This window comes from Diabrotica undecimpunctata, chromosome 1, assembly GCF_040954645.1.
Source record: "Diabrotica undecimpunctata isolate CICGRU chromosome 1, icDiaUnde3, whole genome shotgun sequence".
In the NCBI taxonomy this organism is placed as follows: Eukaryota; Metazoa; Arthropoda; class Insecta; order Coleoptera; family Chrysomelidae; genus Diabrotica; species Diabrotica undecimpunctata.
Window position 1 is genome coordinate 147,698,901 of NC_092803.1, and position 11,342 is coordinate 147,710,242.

Sequence of the window (11,342 nt, forward strand, 5' to 3'; positions counted from 1 at the left end):
TGGGCTGACGACATTAGGTATATCACGAAAAATTGGCAACAAAGAGCACAAAATCGCAAAGAATGGAGCAGTTTAAGGGAGGCCTATGTCCAGCAGTGGACGTGATAAATGAAGGCTGGATGATGATGATGATGACTTAATATCTCGTCACTACATCATAAAAGATTTGAAGCAGATTTATGTTTCCCTCATAAGATTATGAATGGATATGTTGAAGATCCAGAGTTACTAAGTTTATTAAGTTTAAATATTAATACTAGAAGAACTCCCAATACTGAGATTTTCATCATTTAATTTCATACTATAAACTATGGTCAAAATGAACCCATTACAAAAAAGAACTGCCAATAGTTTGGAGTTATTTGGAATACCTACAACAACATTTAAGAAATCAGTTAAGGTTTTGAGTATGATTACCTAATAAGTTACCTAAGTTCCTAATTTAATTTAGTTTAATTTACTTTTAATTTTAGTTTGTTTTTTGTTCGACGCACCTTATGCTGTGTATCGGTTGACGTTATATTTTTGTAAAAACGGCATATCCGTAAATAAATAAATAAATAAATAAAGTTTTTAAGTATTACTTTGGATTATTCTGAAATTAATACTTACAAAATGTACAACTAGGTATGGAAATGAAGAGTACAACATATCCATAATACTCATACTTTTGTAGATCAAGAACAGAGCGTAGTCACATACTACCAAAATTTCAACTGAATTGAAAGCAAATCTAAGCATGATCAAATTGCCGAAATAGTCATTAAAGTTGATAACCACGTTATACGCAGTTTTATAAAGAACCATTGTATTCTTTATAGTCATAGGAAAAAGCGCCTTTCTGGTCGAACTTTTTTTCAATTTAACTTCCATTATAACAATACGACTGTGTAATATCTTTGTCAGTTCTGTTACTATAGTGTCTACATAAATAATCTTACTAAACGTTATCATATTATTAACGAATTGCACATATGCAAATCGTTCAGTGATTTGTCTAATTGCCATTAGTGATGTAAGAATCATTAATACGGAGAAGATAACAAGATTAAATAACTTAAAATATTTAGGCATACCAACTTCTCCCAGCTTTCTATCCATTTCCAGAATTCCTTCGTAAAGACCCCTCCAGATATTTCTTTTTGCTATTACGTTATATATTGAAGAAACATGGATCAGCGCTAGAAGAAAGACTAGCATGGTTCCAAAAAATACCAAGACCTTATCATATTCCATTTCTGAGTCGTTTGTGAACAAAACAAAATTGGAAAAGATAAATATTATTACCAACAAAATGATTTGAATAATAGTCTTTTTTATGCCCCATGGTGTAATAGCAACTAAAGCCGATTGGAATAAATAGATATTGAGTAATTCAATATCTTTGTTAGTAGATTTTTTTAATGCTGTCTTAGTGAACATTCCTAACTCATAGAAACTTAATAGAATTGTACATTTATTTCGGTCGTTTCGTGTAACGCGGTTCTAATAATAGGTATTACTTTTCCTAATAAACATAAATTTCGTAAGAATTATGTCTTTGGTTTATTGAAAAGAAATTTATTAATAGAACGTAATTTATTGTGTTAGATTATAGTAAATGGTCAACCTATTAGGGCTACATGATAAAATTGAATTTTTGAAGCGAAGCTTCTATAATGACGTTGGATTACTTTTTCTCTATAGTTAAATGCTAAGACTAGCGTCACGGAAGTATCGCCACGACACGGCGTCACGGAAGTCGCGACCAGGAAATAGCGATCTTCACATCGATTCACTAACTTTCATCAATTCGTTTGTAGTCAATATAAATTTATTTTAAGCAGGTTTAAATTAAAAATTGCATAAAAAATAACTAAAAAAAAGGTAGTAGAAATAAATCACAGACTTACTCACAATCTATTTATTTTGTAAGCGACCACCTGTTTCGACTACTAGTTTTCTGCTCATCATCAGGTCACCGGTAAAGTACAATCTTTAGAATGCTGAAAAAATTACATATTGTACTTCTATTAACCATAGATATATTACCTGATAAAAAATGTGAAACAAATAAAGTTAGCAAGTTATTAAATTATCATATAATGTATGAAAGTCTTTTGGTATCACGGATTTTAATTCTTGTAAGTGATTATATTTTTGTAATTTTATTTTTAATGGGCCATTGTATAAAGGAGGCGGAATAGCACCAACCTTGATTTTATTGCAACGTCTGGGAAGTAAAGTCTAGGGCATTTTGTAGTCTACTTGATTCAAGACTTATTTCTGAATTGTACTTGATACATCTGGGGTCATGGACAGTTGTCTCTCCAAATTGATTTTCAGGTCTTATTGAACTATAAAAATTAAAATTGGAAAATTTTTTCCAGAATGTATGATCAAGGTGTATAGTACTTCATATGGTTTAGGAGTGTGTCTTGAAGTTTTAAAAAGGTCGACGTAGCAGCCTGGTGTATAAATTTCACGATTTCTGAGTATTCTTTCAATTGTGGAGTGCATTCAATCGCACTCCATTTGTGTATGACCTTTTTTAAGGTACTTATGAATCACCACGATTTTTTTTTATGAGCCACAGACTAAAGTGCGTTTGATAAAATACTATTTCGATTCTGGTAGCCGCAATCATCACTGTAAAATATTATTTCATCATTATCCGGAAGAACGCCAAAATTGGAAGTAAGATTGAAGACTCTGAAAGCAAGATTGGAAATTTTGGATTCGGCACAAGAAACACAAGAGGAGAAAAACTCATGGAATTCCTGGAACAAGAAAACATGTATGTTATGAATACCTTGTACAAAAAGAAACTTAACAGAAAGTGGACATGGGTCGCACCTAACGGAACTACCAAAAATGAAATAGACTATTTTCTCTCAAACAACAAAGAAATATTTGAAGACGTCACAACAATAAACAACGTAATGGGTAGTGACCATCGTATAGTTAGAGCAAAAATAAGTAATAACATGAAAGAAGAGAGAAAAAGGATTTTTAAAAAAACAACGAGGATAGATGCCTTTAAACTAAGAACAAATAAAGAGCAATTCCGATAGTTCCGACAGCGGATAAGTTCGAATCTGATCCTTCACATAATCAAGAGATTCCTTCACATAATCAAATTGACGAGATTAATAAAAACCTAAATAAAAACCTTCTCGAAGCCGGACTACAGGTCGCAAAGAAAACAAGGACGAAAGAAGACAAAATAAACAATGAAACTAAACAACTAATGACGAAAAGAAGACAACTACTAGCGCAAAACAAACGCCATACTCAAGAATACAGAGAACTTAATAAAACAATTAGAGGAGAACTAAAACGCGACATACAAAAATGGAACGAGAACTTAATAGAGCGAGTCATTGAAAACAACAGAGGCTTAAAATGTCTAAGACCCGCACTGGGAGTTCAAAAAATCATCAAAATTAAAGACGCCAACAATAAGGTAGAGAAGGACAAATATAAAATAACAAATATTGTCGAAGACTTCTACACATCCTTGTACAGCTCGCAAGGCCAGCATAATAAAACAACAAAGAAGAACGTCAAAAGAAAAATAAAAAACGTGGGATCAGAAGTACTACCAAATATAAAGGGATTCGAAATAGAAAGAGCTTTAAAAGAGCTAAAAAATAATAAAGCTCCATGACACGACGGTATAATTGCCGAGCTCTTGAAAACAAGGAAGACATTAATAATCCCTGTACTAACAGAGCTAATTAATAGATGTCTCCATAATAGCAAGATCCCTAAAGACTGGAACGAGAGTCTAGTAATAGTCTTACACAAAGAAGGGGACAAATGTGATCTACAGAATTATAGACCTATATCGTTGCTCGGTCAAGTATACAAACTATTTATGAGAATTATTAACAACCGGTTAACCTACAAAATTGACAATTACCAACCGGTTGAACAGGCTGGCTTCCGCAAATGATATAGTACATCAGACCATCTGCTGACAATGAGAACATTGATAGAGAAGGCAAGTGAATACCAACTAGCCGTATTTCTTGCCTTCGTCGACTATGAAAAGGCGTTTGATAGTATCGAGATATGGGCCATAGAACAAGCTATTAATAATTGTAGAATAGATTCGAGATATAGGCAACTAATACATAACATATAAAAATGCAACTATGATAGTACAACTAGACGAAAATAAAAATACCATCCCCATTAAGAGAGGAGTGAGACAAGGAGACGTAATATCGCCTAAGCTTTTCAACCTAGCCCTAGAAGATGTCTTCAAAACTACAAATTGGTCAACCTATGGCATTAAAGTTAATGGCAACAAGTTAAACCACCTCATATTCGTTGACGACATAGTGATTATAGCGAGCACATTCGAGGAACTGCAAATTATGATGGGGGAACTAGCAGCCAGCTCCCAATACGTCGGCCTAAAAATTAATATGAAAAAAACAAAAATAATGACAAACACAGATGACCCTAGACGTATAACTATAAATGGCAATGAGATAGAACAAATCCAGAAATATATCTACCTAGGCCAAATCCTAAGATTTGACAAAGAGAACCAAGGTGCGGAAATTACTAGAAGAGCAAGTCTAGCATGGGCAGGATTTGGAAAACTTAGTTGGATACTTAAGAACTGCAAAATACCCCAATACATGAGGAGCAAAGTGTTCAACCAATGCATCCTTCCTATCATGACATATGCATGTCAAACCTGGACCCTAACCAAGGCAAACATGAATAAACTAGCCACAATAAAAAGAACAATGGAAAGAGCAATGTTAGGTATATGACTGTCAGATTAAACGAGGAACGACTGGGTAAGATCCAAAACAAAAGTCGAGGACAGAGCAACAAAAATTGCCAAACTTAAATGGAGCTTCGCGGGCCACACTGCTAGACAAAAAGACCAACGTTGAAATACTACAATACAATATTGGAGACCTTACGAAAGTAAACGACCAAGAGGAAGACACAGATGAGATGGGTTGATGATATTAAAAGATTAGCCGGAACAAATTGGAAATATGTTGCTCAGGATAGAGACCGATGGAAGGAGTTGGGAGAGGCCTATGTCCAAACATGGACGACAGAAGGCTAAGAAAAAGAAGAAGATCCTGAAGAGTTGCTATCTTATTAAGGATAAAATAAGAAATTATTGTAGAGAATTCGTTTGCAGACAGCCCACATTCTCCCTCGTGCCACACAAAACAATAACCATCTTTGTTTTTGAGATCAAATATGGTAAAATTGTGGACTATCAATTTAGTCTTATAGTAAAGCGCTAAAGCTTTTAAATTCGGTGCAAGACGTACACTCTGTAAATCCATGGTATATACAAATTTACCCTGCTCCTTGTCTTTGGACTTTTCCGCCCTAGCATTTTCTTTATTTTGTGTGTCTTTTTTAAGCATCCTCTGACACATTTTTAACCCTAAATTCCAGAGGTCACACTGGTCTTTTTTGGGCTGGTGTATGCTAAGATTCATCTTTTCGAATTCCTCCATAAATGTTTTAACTGATACGGATTTTTCATTGCACTTCTTTTCATATTTTCGAAATACTTCCATCTTTGATCTCCATGCTGGTTCTAGGTATATTTTCGTAGTAGATGATCTACAATAATGCGACTCAAGCTTTGGCAGACTTATTAGAAAGGAACGCAAAATATTCCTAGGAGAGTCATCCTTTGTTTCCTGAGATATTTTAGACCGGTTCAGATTTTGTGAAGAGGTATCACCGACTGTTGCGTGAGTATCCTCTGTATTTATATTTGGATCATTTTCTTTAACCCATTCAGACACAGTCCATTGTCCAACGCATAACGTATGTAGAAACATTGTTTTGTAAACCCTATGTAAATAAAAAATTCCGAAAATATTTTTGCTCTTTGCTGTTTGCTCAACAACCCACATTTTAACAATGCAGTTTTCTTTGCACTCAATTTACAATTACATGACGGTTTCATACTTCTTTCTGGTTTTTCAACATCAAAAACACATTTTTTGCCGTCCATCTTTCTTCTACCGAGATATTTTTCACCGTGTTCCCTTTTTCGTTTATTTTGAGATTGGACCCATTGCGAAATATCAGCTTTTCTGTTTCGTTTTCTCTTTTGAGAAACCGTGGGAGGAACAGTTATGTTTAAATTATTGTTATCTTCAAAGTCATTTTTTTCTGAGCTGGTAACATTATTCTGGTAGGAGACTGAATCAGTTGAAGATTTTTCACTGAATCGGAATTGGGAGAATAGAGAGACTCTTCTTCATCATCAAGTTCACTGTTATTCGTAATGTTATTTTTGTCGACTGAAAACTCATTGAGAGCCTCAAAATTTTGAGCCCCAAAAAAGTAAGCATAGAAAAATTTAAAAAATTTTGCTGCTTGGAAAATTCTAAAGTTTGTAGTGATGTTGATTCGATTTCTACTACCATATCAAAAAGTATTGCAAATATCGTTGCTTGGAAGACCCTTTAAATTTGTTGGTATGTATATTTAAATAATTTTTTTTATGTAACAATAAAACACTGAAAACTTTGTTTTCAAAACTTCCACAAAATTTATTTTAAATTCTTATCACTACAGCTGTGTCGGCTGATTGCCTTTCTCAAGTGATCTGTTTTTGGCATGGGTTTACACTTTATAGTCTCTAATGAAATAGGTTGAGGAGGGGAGAACTGTTTTTCTCAAGCTGGTCATTCAGAATTATATCTGTGTTTTTTAATTTTTTGATTTCCATAGATTCTAACAAAGATAGCTTAAGGCCTTTATTTTGAATGTGAAGAATTTTAAATTCGTCATTAAAAGAATGATTATGATCTAGAAGGTAAAGTGCGTAGTAGAATCTATTTTTCTATTATTGAAAGCCCTTCTATGTTCTGCTATTCATTTATTAAAATTTCTACCAGTTTGACCAATGTAAGTTTTTGGACAGTCGCCACATTTAAGTTTGTACACACCACTGTGTAAGTGTTTTTTATGTTGGCTCTTGTTGTTTTTAATATATTTGCCTAGGTTGTTATTTGTTCTGAAAGCTGGTGTTATTCCTTTTTTTTATGTGTTTGGCTATTTTTGTTGATATTTTGCCTGTATATGTAATCGAGCAGAAGGTACTGGGTTTTTTCTCTGGTGGTGGAAATACTAAGTTCAGGGCTTTCTTGTGTAGTTTTTGATTTAATATTTTATTAATTGTTTGTTCGTTGTATCCATTGTTTACTGCTATTTGCTTAATGATATTTAATTCTGTCTCAAAATTGTATTTTGACATCGGAATTTCTGTTAATCTATGTAACATACTATGATAGGCTGCCAGTTTATGTTGTGTGGGATGGGATGATGAATTGTGAATAGTCGTGTCAGTCTGGATAGGTTTATGAAATATGAAGAAGTCATGTTTGTTTTTAAGTCTGATAATTTTTAAATCTAAAAAATTTATGGATTTATTTTGTTCTGTTTCTATTGTAAATTCAATATGACTATGAAGTGAATTAATATACGATAAAAATTGGTCGAGTTGACTGTTAGTTCCTGTGAAACATACCAGTACGTCGTCTACGTATCTCCACCAATATAAAAACTGTTTGAATATGGGATGTTTTGAAATATTTGTCTCTAGATGATCCATAAAAATATCTGATAGCAATGGGCTTAGAGGATTGCCCATTATAAGTCCTGCACTGTTATTTGTATATATTTCATTATTAAATTTAAAGTAGTCCTGGTTTATGCAAACTTCAAGAAGATGTAAAATTTCAGATGTAATGATTGGATTTGTACTATTTTGGTCTAAAAGGTTTTTTACTAGAATAAAAGTTTCTGTAGGAGGGATACTAGGAAAAAGATTTTTTACGTCAAATGAATTCCTGGATTCCTTACATAGATTACCAGAAATTCCGATGTCAAAATACAATTTTGAGACAGAATTAAATATCATTAAGCAAATAGCAGTAAACAATGGATACAACGAACAAACAATTAATAAAATGTTAAATCAAAAACTACACAAGAAAGCCCCGAACTTAGTATTTCCACCACCAGATAAAAAAAACCCAGTACCTTCTGCTCGATTACATATACAGGCAAAATATCAACAAAAATAGACAAATACATAAAAAAGAAAGGAATAACACCAGCTTTCAGAACAAATAACAACCTAGGCAAATATATTAAAAACAACAAGAGCCAACATAAAAAACACTTACACAGTGGCGCGTACAAACTTAAATGTGGCGACTGTCCAAAAACTTACATGGGTCAAACTGGTAGAAATTTTAATAAACGAATAGCAGAACATAAAAGGGCTTTCAATAATAGAAAAACAGATTCTACATACGCACTTCACCTTCTAGATCATAATCATTTTTTTAATGACGAATTTAAAATTCTTCACATTCAAAGTAAAGGCCTTAAGCTATCTTTGTTAGAATCTATGAAAATCAACAAATTAAAAAACACAGATATAATTCTGAATGACCAGCTTGAGACAAACAGTTCTCCCCTCTTCGATTTTAGAGACTATAAAGTGTAAACCCATGCCAAAAACAGATCACTTGAGAAAGGCAATCAGCCGAAACAGCTGTAGTGATAAGAATTTAAAATAAATTTTGTGGAAGTTTTGAAAACAAAGTTTTCAGTGTTTTATTGTTACATAAAATGAATTTCCATCAAGTAACGGTCGAATCCAACTTTTTTTTTTTTAATTATTTCAACGTGGAAATATGGCATTCAATTTATGAAAAAATCCGCTAAATTTCTTATAATTTATCTATAAGAAAACTGTTTTACCTGTTTGATTTTAATCCGTTAATACAAAGTCAGAAAAGCGTATCGGAATGCTTGATTCAACAATAATTTCACCAAGCTCCACCATGTTACATGTCTGAGGTGACATGTCTCTAGTAATCGTCGAATATGCAGTGGTGTCCTTATATATGTATTATATTTAATATATAATTGATTTATACTAGTACTATCTAATATCTTTGATAAATTATTCATAAAGCGGTTGCAAGTAATACTAGATAAAAATAAAATGATCCAGACCATCAGTTTGGATTTTGAATTAAACACAGACCGATTGAATAAATACAAAGACTAGTACACAAAATAAATGAAGACCTAAAAGGCAAAAGATACTGCTTAACAGCTTTCTTGAATATCACTAGGCTTTGACAGTTTATACTTGACATGTAAGGCATATTAAAATCCTAGGTAATAAACATCTATTTATCTACTTAGAACAGGGATCCTCACTAGGATTTCTTTGAGAGCCTAATAGTTTGAATGAAATTTTCCTCAGGGCCGCAAGTACAAGTGGTGGTATGAAATAACTTTAAAACTATATGACTATAACATAAGTTTATTACAAGTTACGTAAAAACAATATAATTATAAATTATATGGACTGTTTTGCATGTAAAAAGTAGAAAAATGTCTTTTACTTGACTCCATGAATTTCAAGTCCTGAATTTGTTAATTCTTTGAAGTCGACGGGTGAAATCTTTCACAGCTCTCTAGAATGGTATCTATGTTAGCAGGTTGGGAAGAAACTAAAATTCTGAAAATGTTTTCAACGTTCTCACTAGTTAGCCTAAATCTGTACTTGTTTTTTATGAACTTCAGCTTACTGAATGTAGATTCAGAGACATATGTAGATACAAAAATACACAAAATTTTCTGAGCACAGTCATTTAAGTTAGGGAATTTTGTCATTTTCAACTGCTTCCCAAAACTTATAGTGAGCTTTTTTCTTCTTTTTTTCTTCAAAAATACTTTTGAGCTCTATCATTCTGAAGATCAATTAACTTATTTTTCATTTGCTGTTGTTATTGCCCATGGATTTTCTACCAAGCGAAATGGTTCTTGGAACTTCCTCAAGTCACTAAACCTCACAGACATTTCATTCTTTAGGTCTGCTAACAGCTTCAGTAGGTCAGAAATCTATTGACTTTCATCTTGATTTTCATCAAACAGTGCTTTAACGGAAGGAAAGCTGAAATAATCTTCATTCGACAATTCTTCAATATACATATTCAGCTTCTGCTCCAGTGAAAACACAATACTCATCATTTTCGTTACAATGTTATTGTAATCTCCTTCCAATTTGGTCAATGTTTTATTCATAATGCTCATTGTATCAGTGAGAAACGCTACTTTAAGCAACCAACTAAAATTATGAATATCAGGAAACTCTTTACTATTTGTAGCCAAAAACAGAGTAACCTCATATTGAATGCTGAAGAAACGTTCAAAAACTTTACCCTTACTCAGCCATCTCACTTCTGTGTGGTAAAGAATGTCCCCATATTACATAAGTTCTTTCAAAAATTCTTGAAACTCTGTGGTTTAGTTCATTATAATCTTATGACATTCACAATCTTGACAAGTGTTTTTATAAAACATCTGAAATTCTCACCAAATTTAGCCGCTAAGCTTTCTTGATGAATGATACAATGGAAACTCAATAAATTATCATTTCTCAAGTATTTTTTCAACAGCTGAACAAACCCTATATTTCGCCCCAACATTGATGGGCAACCATCAGTACACACAGAAAAAACCTTTTTCAAATCAATGCTATGCTCGTTAAAAAAAATTACTATTGTGCTCAAATAATCAATACCTCGAGTTTGTCCAGTCATAGGAATCATGCCCAAAAAATCTTCTTTAAGAACACAATCCTTCGATACATACTTTACAAACAATAACAGTTGAGAAATTGCCGTTATGTCAGTGGATGAGTCGAGCGCAAGACTAAAATTATTATTACTAATACTAAAATCTGTGACCGTCTCATGCACGTTGAATCAGACAGCTGAAGTTTTGAAACTTTATCTAATATTTGTTCATTATTAGCAAATTGTGAGAACAAAGTTTTGCAAACTGTGACAACACATTTAATTACAATTTCTGCATCAGAAAGCGGCTTCATCTTTTTTGTTAAAATTTCCGGCCAGTGCCACTGTGGTGGGGTAAAGATGACTAATGCGAAATGCTGTAATGCATAGCGCCGCTCTACACTACTGTAATCTGATTAAATACATAAATAGAAACATAATTATATTCTAACTCGCAAATTTTGTTTTACTGCCTAGCAGTCTGAGGGCCGCGAAAAATCGCTCCGAGGGCCGCATGCGGCCCACGGGCAAGTTAGTATCTAGCATGTCGTTTATGCAGCAGAAATGCCAACTAGACTAATTGCAAAGGCAAGATTTACTGATAATACTGCAACTTCAGCTTTCCATAATTAACCTTTTTTTTTACATTCTTTATTTATTGTAATCTGTTTGTACCAATAAAAAAAACAATAATCAATAAGTTTATCACGTAAATAACACAGGGGACATCCGTTCAGGCTCGGATTG